The 12,645-nt window shown below is 46.9% G+C and overlaps 1 long non-coding RNA gene across 1 annotated transcript; it reads left to right on the top strand.

The window, feature by feature from the left end:
- The first annotated feature begins 3,382 nt into the window (after positions 1-3,382).
- Positions 3,383-9,676, top strand: LOC129386993 (uncharacterized). Its single transcript, XR_008614332.1, has 3 exons — positions 3,383-4,704; positions 5,487-5,628; positions 6,552-9,676. It is a non-coding gene; the product is annotated as an uncharacterized lncRNA (long non-coding RNA).
- Positions 9,677-12,645: the final 2,969 nt, after the last annotated feature.

Below are 12,645 nucleotides of genomic sequence, written 5' to 3'. Positions count from 1 at the left end.
CTTGCTGAGCACGTCCACATCTTGTATGATGCAAGGGTTTGCGCAGAGTATGAAGTCTATTTCATTTCTAGTCTCGCCATTCGGGCTCCTCCACGTCCACTTTCGGCTATCTCGCTTGCGGAAGAAGGTATTCATTATCCGCATATTATTCTGTTTCGCAAACTCTACTAATACCTCTCCCCTGCTATTTCTAGTGCCTATGCCATATTCCCCCACTGCCTTGTCTCCAGCCTGCTTCTTGCCTACCTTGGCATTGAAGTCGCCCATCAGTATACTGTATTTTGTTTTGACTTTACCCTGCGCCGATTCCACGTCTTCATAAAAGCTTTCGACTTCCTGGTCATCATGACTAGATGTAGGAGCGTAGACCTGTACAACCTTCATTTTGTACCTCTTATTAAGTTTCACAACAAGACCTGCCACTCTCTCGTTAATGCTATAGAATTCCTGTATGTTACCAGCTATGTTCTTATTAATCAGGAATCCGACTCCTAGTTCTCGTCTCTCCGCTAAGCCCCGGTAGCACAGGACGTGCCCGTTTTTTAGCACTGTATATGCTTCTTCTGGCCTTCTAACTTCACTGAGCCCTATTATATCCCATTTACTGCCCTCTAATTCCTCCAATAGCACTGCTAGACTCGCCTCATTAAATAACGTTCTAGCGTTAACCGTTGCCAGGTTCATATACCAATGGCGGCCTGTCCGGAGCCAGGGATTCTTAGCACCCTCTGCAGCGTCGCAGGTCTGACCGCCGCCGTGGTCAGTTGCTTCCCAGCTGCTGGGGACTGAGGGCGGGGGTTTGATTCTTGTGTTCATATAGGAGGTTGTGACCAAGTACTGCACCAGGGTGGCCAATCCTGCTCTGGTGAGGGAGTGCGTTACCGGTTCTGGTCACCGGGATCAGGCCACACTCCAGGCCTGTTTATGCAATTTTATCAACATGCGGATTTTCTTTTAATCCGGTGGAAAATTGCGCGGCACCACGATTCGAACCACGGACCTCTTGCACGCGAGGCGGGTGTTCTACCTCTACGCCACCGCTGCACCTCATCTATCTATTTTATCTTATGCCTGCCAAAATTCCTATATTTAACAATCCACGTAATTGCCTACTGTCCTCGATAGCACTTCACTTGGCACCCATTGTGTAACTCGAATTAACCATCGGTTATCTGCACGACGTATCACGCGGGCCCGCCAACTCCATGATTTCCTCTAAATGTCAACCAAGGTAACGGCTAGCCCAAAAAATCCACTCGGCTGCCTTCCTGTGACTGAACGAGTGGTCCAACATTTTTATTCTCAAGGTTCTTTGCTGATACCAAAGTTCCTGCTCAATATGTTAGCCCCCGTCCGATTGTTGAGACAACCAATCGCGAATTGACTGCACTACGCTGGGATTGGCAGAAAGTGTGAAATTAATTTAATTTCTTGTTTCACCATAAGGGCTTTTCGAGGTACACTTTCTGTTGCTACGCTTCCTGAAAAAGGTGTGTATATTCTCAGCTCTTCCTCTCTGCGAATTCTACCAGCATCTCTAGCGTTTCTAGAATCGACGCCGTAGTTGCCAATTGCTTGCTCACTCGCCTGCTTTTCCTCCACTTTTGCATTGAAGTCACCCGTTTCTACAGTATACTGAGTTTTCATTTTTCTCATCGCTTATTCAACATTTTCATAAAACTGATCTACTTGCTCATCGTCGTGACTCGATGTTGGAGCGTAGGCTTGTGCTACCTTTAATGTATACCTCTTATTAAGTTTGGTTACGACTAGTGCTACCCTCTCATTAATGCTGCAGAATTCGTCAATGTTTCCCGCTATGTCCTTGTGGATTAGGAATCCTACCAGGTATTGCTTCTTATCTGGGAGAACTCTACAACAGAGGACATGGCCGTTATTCAGCAATGTATAAGCTTCAGCAAGTAACGTCGGAAGAAGTAAAGAAAGTCTTGGGAGCTATGCAAAGGGGGAATGCAGCTGGTGAGGATCAGGTAACAGTAGATTTGTTGAAGAACGGTGGGCAGATTGTTCTAGAGAAACTGGCCACCCTGTATACGCAATGTCTCATGACCTCGACCGTACCGGAATCTTGGAAGAACGCCAACATAATCTTAATCCATAAGAAAGGGGACGCCAAAGACTTGAAAAATTAAAAACCGATCAGCTTGCTGTTCGTTGCCTACAAAGTATTTAGTGAGGTAATCGCAAATAGAATCAGGAACACCTTAGACTTCTGTCAACCAAAGGACCAGGCAGGATTTCGCAAAGGCTACTCAACAATAGACCATATTCCCACTATCAATCAGGTGATAGAGAAATGTGCGGAATATAACCGACCCTTATATATAGCTTTGATTGATTACGAGAAAGCGTTTGATTCAGTCGAAACCACAGCAGTCATGCAGGCATTACGGAATCAGGGTGTAGACGAGCCGTATGTAAAAATACTGAAGGATATCTATAGCGGCTCCACAGCCACCGTAGTCCTCCATAAAGAAAGCGACAAAATCGCAATAAAGAAGGGCGTCAGGCAGAGAGATACGATCTCTTCAATGCCATTCACAGCGTGTTTACAGGAGGTATTCAGAGACCTGGATTGGGAAGAATTGGTGATAAGAGTTCATGGAGAATACCTTAGTAACTTGCAATTCGCTGATGATATTGCCTTGCTTAGTAACTCAGGGGACCAATAGCAATGCATGCTCACTGACCTGGAGAGGCAAAGCAGAAGAGTGGGTCTAAAAATTAATCTGCAAAAAAACGAAAGTAATGTTTAACAGTCTCGTAAGAGAACAGCAATTTATTATAGGTAGCGAGGCACTGGAAGTGGTAAGGGAATATATCTACTTAGGGCAGGTAGTGACTGCGGATCCGGTTCATGAGACGGAAATAATTAGAAGAATAAGAATGGGATGGGGTGCGTTTGGCAGGCAGTCTCAGATCATGAACAGCAGGTTGCCATTATCCCTCAAAAGAAAAGTGTATAACAGCTGTGTCTTACCAGTACTCACCTACGGGGCACAAACCTGGAGGCTTACGAAAAGGGTTCTACTTAAATTAAGGACGACGCAACGAGCTATGGAAGGAAGATTGATTGGTATAACGTTAAGGTATAAGAAAAGAGCAGATTGGGTGAGGAAACAAACGCGAGTTAATGACATCTTAGTTGATATCAAGAAAAAGAGATGGGCATGGGCAGGACATGTAATGAGGAGGGAAGATAACCGATGGTCATTAAGGGTTACGGACTGGATTCCAAGAGAAGGGAAGCGTAGCAGGGGGCGGCAGAAAGTTAGGGGGCGGATGAGATTAAGAAGTTTGCAGGGACAACATGGCCACAATTAGCACATGACCGGGGTAGTTGAAGTGTGGGAGAGGCCTTTGCCCTGCAGTGGGCCTAGACAGGCTGATGATGATTGATGATGATGATGAAGAAGCCTCAGCAGTTCTTCCAATCTCACGAAGGCCGATAATATTCCATAACAGTAACTTAGTCTTCTGCATAATAATATTCAGCCTTACTCTTGCATGTTGTCGATTCGGTCTTACCATAAAGGTCATAACTTGCGAGTAACATGAAATCTTATGATAGAAATAAAGTTGCACAGCCCAGTTATATACAGGTGGTAATCTCGGCACCAATATTCTGGTAGGGTTATGACGAATAATTGATCCTTCTAGCAAAACTCATCTCAAGCACCGAATTCCTTAGGGGGCACATGTGTATAGATGCAATCTAACACATTCGACAACCAGTCATCAGACATGACGTAGGCAAAATTGCGCGCCGCGTTAAGCAAAGGTCCAATGAGCCCGAGCCAAATGTTAGAAACTACTATTGGCGTCCAATTTTCAGGCTTACAGCAATCGCCAAAAGATAAAGGAAACCCAAATCTTGCATATTCATACGAATAAATTCAGACGAGAAAGATGAGGTAAAAAAACGTACGACGGCTGGGTTTGTCATGCCTTAGCAGCGCATGGCATCGCTTGTGCTCCCACGTGGGGAATTACGGTATTATGAAGTAGATGGCCAAGGCCCTTCTGCAAAACCTCCAATTGCGGTTCTTTCGTTTTGCTACTCCCCTCTGATGAGACACAGTATTTATCCTGGCATTTTTCGGAATGATTCATTATTTGGAAGTTGGCGCTATGTTCGTGGGCTTCGCTTGCGTTTGCCTTTTCTTCTCTTACTGTCCATCATTTACTGCCCATCAGTTTATTAATGTCTTGGCGTAAAACACCACGGACCGTATCTTTGAATTTCAGCTGGCGTTGCTGTATATAAATGACTATGTAGGTGGATAGCTATCACTGAGGCGCTGACGGCCAGTGTTTCGGAAGCAACATTTGAGGCGATCACTTCTTGGGCGACCACTTTCAGAGGCGATCACGCCGTATCTGTGCCAGTATACGGCCGAAAGAGTTTCTGGCTCATTGCCAAGCTGATGATTATGAAATGATGGTGTACAGAACAGGCCAAGGTTTCGTGCCCGCATCGCTTTCACCGCGCTGCTCATATACGTGTGTGTTGCTTTTTTTTTTTTTTTTTTCATCGGCACCGGGAGCGAACGGCACGAGATCGAGGGGTTCGTGTCATGCACGTATTTGCCGGTCAAAGACGGTGCCGTCCTTTCATGCGTCATGAACTGGTCAAGTCTGGGATGCACCACGTAGGCCGACTTTACGAATCAAGCCAGCAAGGTGAGCGCTTCGAAGACGTGACATGTTGCGTCGTAATCTTGCCATTGCTAATCGCACTGTCAATGCAATCGCCTATAGAAGGATTTCGTGCTCACTAAGCTCTAGTACGCCAATGCTTCTAATTAGCAGGATAGAAGTGTTAATGAGACGCTATAAAATTTTATTTCACTATATGTCTTTTTTAAATATACTGAAATGAAAATTAATAACTTGCGTGGCAACAATTGTTTTACCTGACAAGTATTATCACAAGAGAACTTGCTAAATTGTTGAAGAGAAACTTATCCATTGAAGCCGCGCTTCATGAACACGGTGGGAAGAAAAAACCCAGATGTGCGCTGCTTATTAAATCAATGTTCATTGCAAAATAACGTGAAAGCGTCTGCGTCGTTCACATCATGTATGCGGCGCTGCTGTCGAATTAACTTTCAGTTATCGGCGAATGATCGCCTCGTCTTCCTGTTTCGTGTGCACCGCGTCAATGGCTGCATTTATCACGACTGGATCCCAGCAGCGAAATCAATCTTGTCTATGCATTTCGCTTTCCTATCGTATAATATTTTGTACAATTCTGGTAAAAGTTCCGTAAGAGGTCGTAAATGTCATAATTTTTCTAGTGAAACTCCTAGGTAATGTTAGTTTGCTTTCAGATAGCCGTCGTAGAAACACGTCTTATATGTATCTCAACTCTTGCGCAGGAGCTGTTAGAAATATTGCGCCTCTCGCTCACGCGCATTGCAGTGCGTATTTTCGCTCCTAATGTTCCTTGTCTCCGCGTTAAGCGACCTGGATCCCACCGGGTTCTCTGGGGTCACTACGCCAACGCCCAGCTTGGCGCGGACACCCGGACAGCAGTCAACATGTGGCAGGACTCCCAGCCTTAACCCTTCCTCTAGTGCAAGCCTCCAAGTGGCTGGATTACAGGTGCAGCCCACAATCCCCGGCATTTTCTCTTAATTCTCCTTGTCTCAATAATATCTTATTTACGCGGATACCAGGTCATTCCGGTATCATTGAAAATGATGACGCAGATAAGTCGGCTAGGACGTCAAACAAAGAAGATCGCCGCGTGCCCATTCCTCTCTCAAGGATCGACGCTGCGAGACAACTTCGCATTCTGGCACACGCGCTCTCCTTAGCTGAATGGAATACCGCACATACAAGGGGCACCAGACTCGGACTTATGCTTTTCACAAACTTTGGCTACCTTCACAAAAGGAGCAGCATACCACTGACAGATAAATATTTGAAATATTCAGAGTTGTTTGGTATTAAAAAGAGGGGCCACAAAATGACATATTTCACGGCTAGAATTGTCCCGCCTGGAGCTCGTGGGTAGCGCTGCGTGCATGTCACCGAACGCCAACTATGCGCACGTGCTCGCGCGAGAACCTTGCCTCGTTCGAAGGTTTGGTCTAGTCGTCTAGTTCGTACGAACTCTGCTATTTGCGTCATTGCTTGATGTGAGCTTTGCGATCATAAGTATTTTCTCGTAGATGGTTTAGGGCATGTTCTTATATTTCGCATGTCATGATGCCCTGTATCTTGAGGGTCACTTTGTTTTTTACCGCACATTGTGTATCATGCTTTTTTTCTTCTTTACTTGGCACCATAAGTTCCTATTAACAGTGTAAAGCCCGTTTACACATTGTTCCGATAAGTAGCCTGTAGAGTACTGTAAATAAATAAATAAATAAATAAATAAATTCCCATTATCCATAGCACTGATTGTCTATCGAACAGTATGCGATTTCCTGAAAACTGGGCAAAACATGCCACAAGCATTTCTTTCTCCCTTAAGATGTTGCCGGTACTCGTATTTTATTTTATTTTTTACATTTCTACAGCAGCGTGCTCACCTGAAGCGGCGATGATGGCGAGGATCTCCCCACCATGGACTTAGAATGGCTGTCCCTTGATTTGGAGCGAGACATCCGAACAGCCACTGAGCCCGGCTGGAGAGGTTCAGCTACGCGTGGTTACGCAAACACAAAAATAAAAAGGCTCAACACAGCGCTGGCCATAGGGCCAGAAGAGGACGACGATGGCGGTGTGTAACGCCGATGACGTGCAAGACGACTCGTTCTTCGTGTACCACTAGTCGAACTAATAGTGCTAATGGTGTTTGCGGAGTAGTTCCTGGGTAGCATAAGGAGAGTTTTGGGGGGTGTAATCTAAATAGAGCACCGATAACAGGCGGCTTACGAAGTTATCGTGTTGGTAATGGCAGAGGAAATACGAGTGTAATGTTGGTGGATGACATGAATAGCCCAAAGAACGGAAAACCACGCACGGCGGGAAAATGTGATCTTCACAGCAGCCTATTCTATTAGCGTACCGTGTTTTTCACCAAGGTGGTTCGGGACCCTTTTAGCCCTGTAATGCACAACGCACATTCTATGTAGCACGCCGTTTGTTACGTCGTGATTTAAATGTGCGCGTGTGGAACACAAGCAGCGATACTAATTCACCAGCCTATTTTTATGTCCACTACTGACGGTCTTCTCCCAACGATCCCCAATTACCGCTATCCTGTGCCAACTATTTCCAACTTGCGCCTGCGAATTTTCTCATCATCCCGCCTCGACTGCACTTCCCTTTTCTTGGCACCCATTTGGTAACTCTAACGGTCTACCTGTTATCCATACGCAATACATAGCCTGCCCAGCTCCATTTTTTCTAATTATGTCGTTTAGAATATCTGCTATCCCTCTTTACCCTTTTGTCCAAAGCGCTCTTTTCCTGTCTCTTAACGTTACACCTACCATTCTTCGTCCCATCGCTCTTCTCGCGGTGTTGTTCTCGAGCTTCTTTGCTGAGTCTCCAAATGTCTGCCCCATATGTCAGTGCCGATAAAGCACACTGATAGTAGACGCTTTTCTGTGATGGTGTGAAGCTCCCAGTCAGGACCTGGCAGTGTTTGCCATATACACTCCAACCTATTTTCACTCTTCTGTCAATTTCAATCTTTTGGTCAGTGTCCTCTATGACTTTTTACATAGTTAAACCGGCTCCTTCACAGACTACAGTATGAGTGGCGATCCTGGAAGTTTGTTCCCTTGCCAGAGTATTGATCAGAATCTTTGTGTTCCGCATAATCTTCAGCCTCACTCTTATACTTTCCCTGTTAAGGTCCTTAATCATTTGTCGTAATTCCTCCCCAGTACTGCTGCACAGCTCGTGTGCAAGCGGAACGTTGCTGAGATGTTCGCCGTTTATCCTCACTCCTAAGCCTTCCCGTTTTGATAGCTTCAGTGTTCTTTCCAAGCATGCAGTGAATAACATTGGAGAGATGGCGTCTCCTTGCCTGACCCCTTTCTTTATAGGTACGTTTCTACTTGTGGAGAACAAATGTAGAATGTTTTAAAATGTTTCCCAAGATCGTCACGCGGGCCTTATGTCCTAATTGATTACGTCATGCCTCTATGACTGCTGGTATGTCTGACTCAAAGCATTTTCATAATCTGTGAAAGCCTTTTAGAGGGGCTTGTTGTACTCTGCACATTTCTCCATTACGTTATTGATGACAAGGGGGTGATATATTGCAGAACAACCCTTCCTGAAGCAAGCCTGTTTTCTTAGTTTACTGAAGTGTGACCCTTATTGGAAATTATCTTCGTGAATTGGCTGGAGCCAGCTGTAGTTGGGATTAGCTTAGGAATCTAATTAGAAACTGGAGTGATAGCTACCTCTACTCATACAATCTATTGCTTTTAGTATGAATGGGCGCTCCATGGCAATAAATGAAGGAAAATATAGGAATTTTCTTAGATGCAGAACTGTGTTTATGCATTACAAGGTTAAATACTCCCCAATACTATTGGTGCCAGTGTTAAATGTTTCGAACAGCGAACTCTGCAAAGTAAGTATTCCAGAACTTCAGCCACCAGCGGCCTCGTTAGCGGACAACGAAGCCTGAACTGACGCTTCACTTCTACTGTTATTCATAGCGCATCTTCAAGACCCCAGGTCGAGTACGTTGAAAGAAATCTCGTGACATGGACATCTCGCCTGAACTGGCGCCTGAGTATTGGTTGTGCAGCAGGGAAAGTTACCCGTGCCGTTGGCATATTGCGTGAGCTCGGCAACCATCGTATATCGAATAAAGTTTATTTTTCCATAAAGAAATGGAGGGAGGGCTGAACAAAATGTAAGATGTTGAAGGTCCCGGCGCCCGTTTATGTGACAGCCAGCCGTGGTGACCAGGGGAAAAATGCACTTAGCAATGCAAGTCAGTCGCAATTCTATGAGTGATACAACCGGCATGATTAACATGGAGGGATGCGAAAGAATATGAAGGGCATAGCGATGTGAATGAGTAATTTGAGAGAACCATACTATATGTAGACAAAAGTATGTGTCCTATAGTGGAACAAAAAATGTGCGTAAAGTTATTGATTTACGTTTTTGTTTTGCAATCTCGTTCTCATGCAGATAATTCAAAGAACAAGGGGGAAAAGCTCGAAGCAACTGCGTAGAAAATTAAGAGCCACTTAACTGTCGCATATACTTTCGGGCTGTTTTGCAGTTTTATCGCGTACTTGGGTGCTCCGCCCTCTATTGGAACGAACAGCTGTGCGCTTATGCTTAGCCGAAAGCTTAATTCCTTCAAGCTGTTTCATACATTCTACCTCAACAATCGAAATTGCTCTCTCCCGTGCGGCTACCGCGGTTCGGCTCTTGCAGAAGTTCTTCACAATTTACGAGTTACCGCTGAGAGGGTCTGAAACTTTTAATTTCCCGGCCAGCGGAAATTCTGACCTGCATACTTTCGATATACTTCCGATTCCTGGCAGATATTATTTGGTTAATGATGAATTCGATATTTTTGTGATTCAAAACAATTTCATCGTATTTTCGTAATTCCGACTGCATAAAGTAAAAGCTGAGCAAAGTATGTAAAGTGTGTAAAGTGTGTAAAGCAAAGTGTGTAAAGTAGTACACACGCACACATACTTTACCTTGTTTCAGAATTTTCACGAGCTCGGAAATAAACCGAATTTCTTCAATAAACTTTCTTTGAATTAACGCCGTGTCTAGTCTCACTGTTTTCTTCATGAACAGTCTGCATCGCATACGAATGACACGTTCACTACCTACAAAATAACATACGTACTTACGTTGCCGTGTAGATAAGTTTTCTTGCAGCGTGGACAAGCAGCGGAATGTCACTAATCAACTCGCAACTACATCACTTCGTTTTATGAGCAAACCCCAGGCGCCCCATAGACACAACTGAACGGCGTCTTATCACCGCACATCGCAGCGCGTCACCGAGCTATCAAACCGGGTGACGGATGTAAATGTAATTGAAGCGCGCCTAATGATTCGGCGGCATTTACGCGACGCCGCCGCACGGTGGACGACGCAGAGTCAAGCGTCGCCGCTCAGCCAGCGTGACTGGCGGATTCCTGTGCGCATGAGCGTTGCCAGAGCGGGGATGCTCTCAGAACGAACTGCGAGAGCGTAGGCCGCGATAACGTCCTAGCTGGCCAAGCTACTGGTCGAGAAATAAACAGTACTCGATGTGCCGTTCCGGTAGCCGAGTGGCATGAGTGTTCAACTCGCATCCTTCAAGACGGTGGTTCGATTCCCGCTACCTGCATCGTTGTGGAAAAAAAAAATCACGGCGATGCGGGTGTCGAGGCTCGAGCTATCGTGAGGACGGCAGTTCGAATCCCGGTGCCTGCTTTGCTGAAAAAAAAAAAGGCAGTGATGCGGAGGCCGGGTCTCGAAGTGTCGTCCACGAAGGGTCGAGGTGGACGCGATGCTGGGTCCCGGATCCCAGAGGACCACTTGCATTCTAGTACCGGCGTACGCATGGCCAGCGCGCGGATTGAAGGCGATGCGGATGTCGGCAGTAGGACGCAGATGACCCCCTGGCAGTCCCGGCACCCAGCTGTACTCTCGGCCGCCGGAATGTGGTGGATAAGAGGGAGTTTTGTGTCATGGTGCACATCATTTCCTCTCGCTATCCCCCGGGTATCCTAAGAGGGTGGATACCTGTTGCTTTTGGAGCTAGTGCGGAGCGGACCCTACGAGTGACACACACCCGCGAAGACAACCCCCCCCCCCCCCCGAAAAAGCGGACCCACCTGTAAGAGACGAACCCCCCCCCCCCCCACAACCCCAAAAAAACCGTCCCGGCCCACCTCTACGACCCGCCGCGCTCTATAGAGGTCGACCTCTAAGAGGACGCGCGGCGGGTTCGGCTCTTAGAGGTGGGCCGCGCGGCATTTTTTTGGGGGGGTCGGGGCTTTTTTGGTTTGGGGGGGGGGGGGGTCTGTTACGTGTGGGCGGGGTCCTCTCTTTCTGGGGTGGGTTCGCCACCCCACCGCCGCACTAGCTCCAAAAGCAACAGGTATCCACCCTCTTAGGATACCCGGGGGATAGCGAGAGGAAATGATGTGCACCATGACACAAAACTCCCTCTTATCCACCACATTCCGGCGGCCGAGAGTACAGCTGGGTGCCGGAACTGCCAGGGGGTCATCTACGTCCTACTGCCGACGTCCTCATCGCCTTCAATCCGCGCACTGGCCATGCGTACGCCGGTACTAGGATGCAAGTGGTCCTCTAGGGTCCGGGACCCAGCATCGCGTCCACCTCGACCCTTCGTGGACGGCACTTCGAGACCCGGCATCCGCATCGCTGCCTTTTTTTTTTTTTTTTTGCAACGGTGCAGGCACCAGGATTCGAACTGCCGTCCTCAGGATAGCTCGAGCCTCGACACCCACATCGCCATGCTTTTTTTTTTCCACAACGATGCAGGCAGCGGGAATCGAACCACCGTCTTGAAGGATGCGAGTTGAACACTCAAGCCACTCGGCTACCGGAACGGCACATGGAGTACTGTTTATTCCTCGACCAGTAGCTTGGTCAGCCAGGACGTTATCGCGGCCTACGCTCTCGCAGTTCGTTCTGAGGACATCACCGCTCTGGCAACGCTCATGCGCACAGGAATCCGCCAGTCACACTGGCTGAGCGGCGACGCTTGACTCTGCGTCGTTCACAGTGCAGCGGCGTAGCGTAAATGCGCCGCTACTTTTATGCCGGGGAGTCAATGAACACGCTCCAATTACTTTTCAATCCTTGAAGCGGTTTGGTAGCGCTGTGACGTGCGGTTATATGGTGCTGTTCAATTGCTCAAATGAAGAGACCCACGTCTCTCTTTGACAGAACAATTTTAGTTGCCGGTCGACTGAACGTGCACAAGCGTCAGAATTTCACCAAAGAAAACTCTACACGGCAACGTAAGTACGGATGTTTTACTTTGTAGGTAGTGAACGCGTCATTCGTGACACACTATTCACAAGGAAAACGACGCGAGACCATAGACGCACGGCGTTAATTCACGCAAGTTTATTTCCAAGTTCGTAAACATTCTTACATGGGGGCAAAACATTTCTCTGGGCTTGTAAAACACACCCACACATACAGATAAAATCAAGAGGAGAGTATGTATAAGCCAACTAATCCTCTCGCGTTTTAGTTTGCGCAGTCTACATGCGCGCACATGTCGCAATCACGACGGCAGTACGATGAAATTTTTCACGAGAAAGATGACTTCAAATGCGTCTGTAACGGAATAACTGGTGGCGGGAATCGGAAGTGTATCACAAGGAGGCACGTCAAGATTAACGCTGGCAGCCAAATCAAAAATTTCAGAACGTCTTAACGGTCTCGCGTTTTCTGAAGAGCGCCTGGAAAGCTGCACGACAGAATGAAATCTCGACTCTGGAGGCAGAATACTTGGAATAACTTTAAGGAAGCTTTTGGCTAAGCACTGTGCACAGCTGTTCGTTCCAAGAGAAAGAGGGTGGAGCGCCCGAGATAAGTACGCGGAAAAAATACAGAACGGCACTAAAGTACGTGCGATATTCAAGTGGCCCTTCATTCTTATACGGCGGTTGTTTAGCCTACGAATAATCCGAATGGCGT

The sequence above is a fragment of the Dermacentor andersoni genome, chromosome 11 (genome assembly GCF_023375885.2).
Source record: "Dermacentor andersoni chromosome 11, qqDerAnde1_hic_scaffold, whole genome shotgun sequence".
Taxonomy (NCBI): domain Eukaryota; kingdom Metazoa; phylum Arthropoda; class Arachnida; order Ixodida; family Ixodidae; genus Dermacentor; species Dermacentor andersoni.
This window is presented reverse-complemented; position numbering and strand designations above follow the sequence as displayed.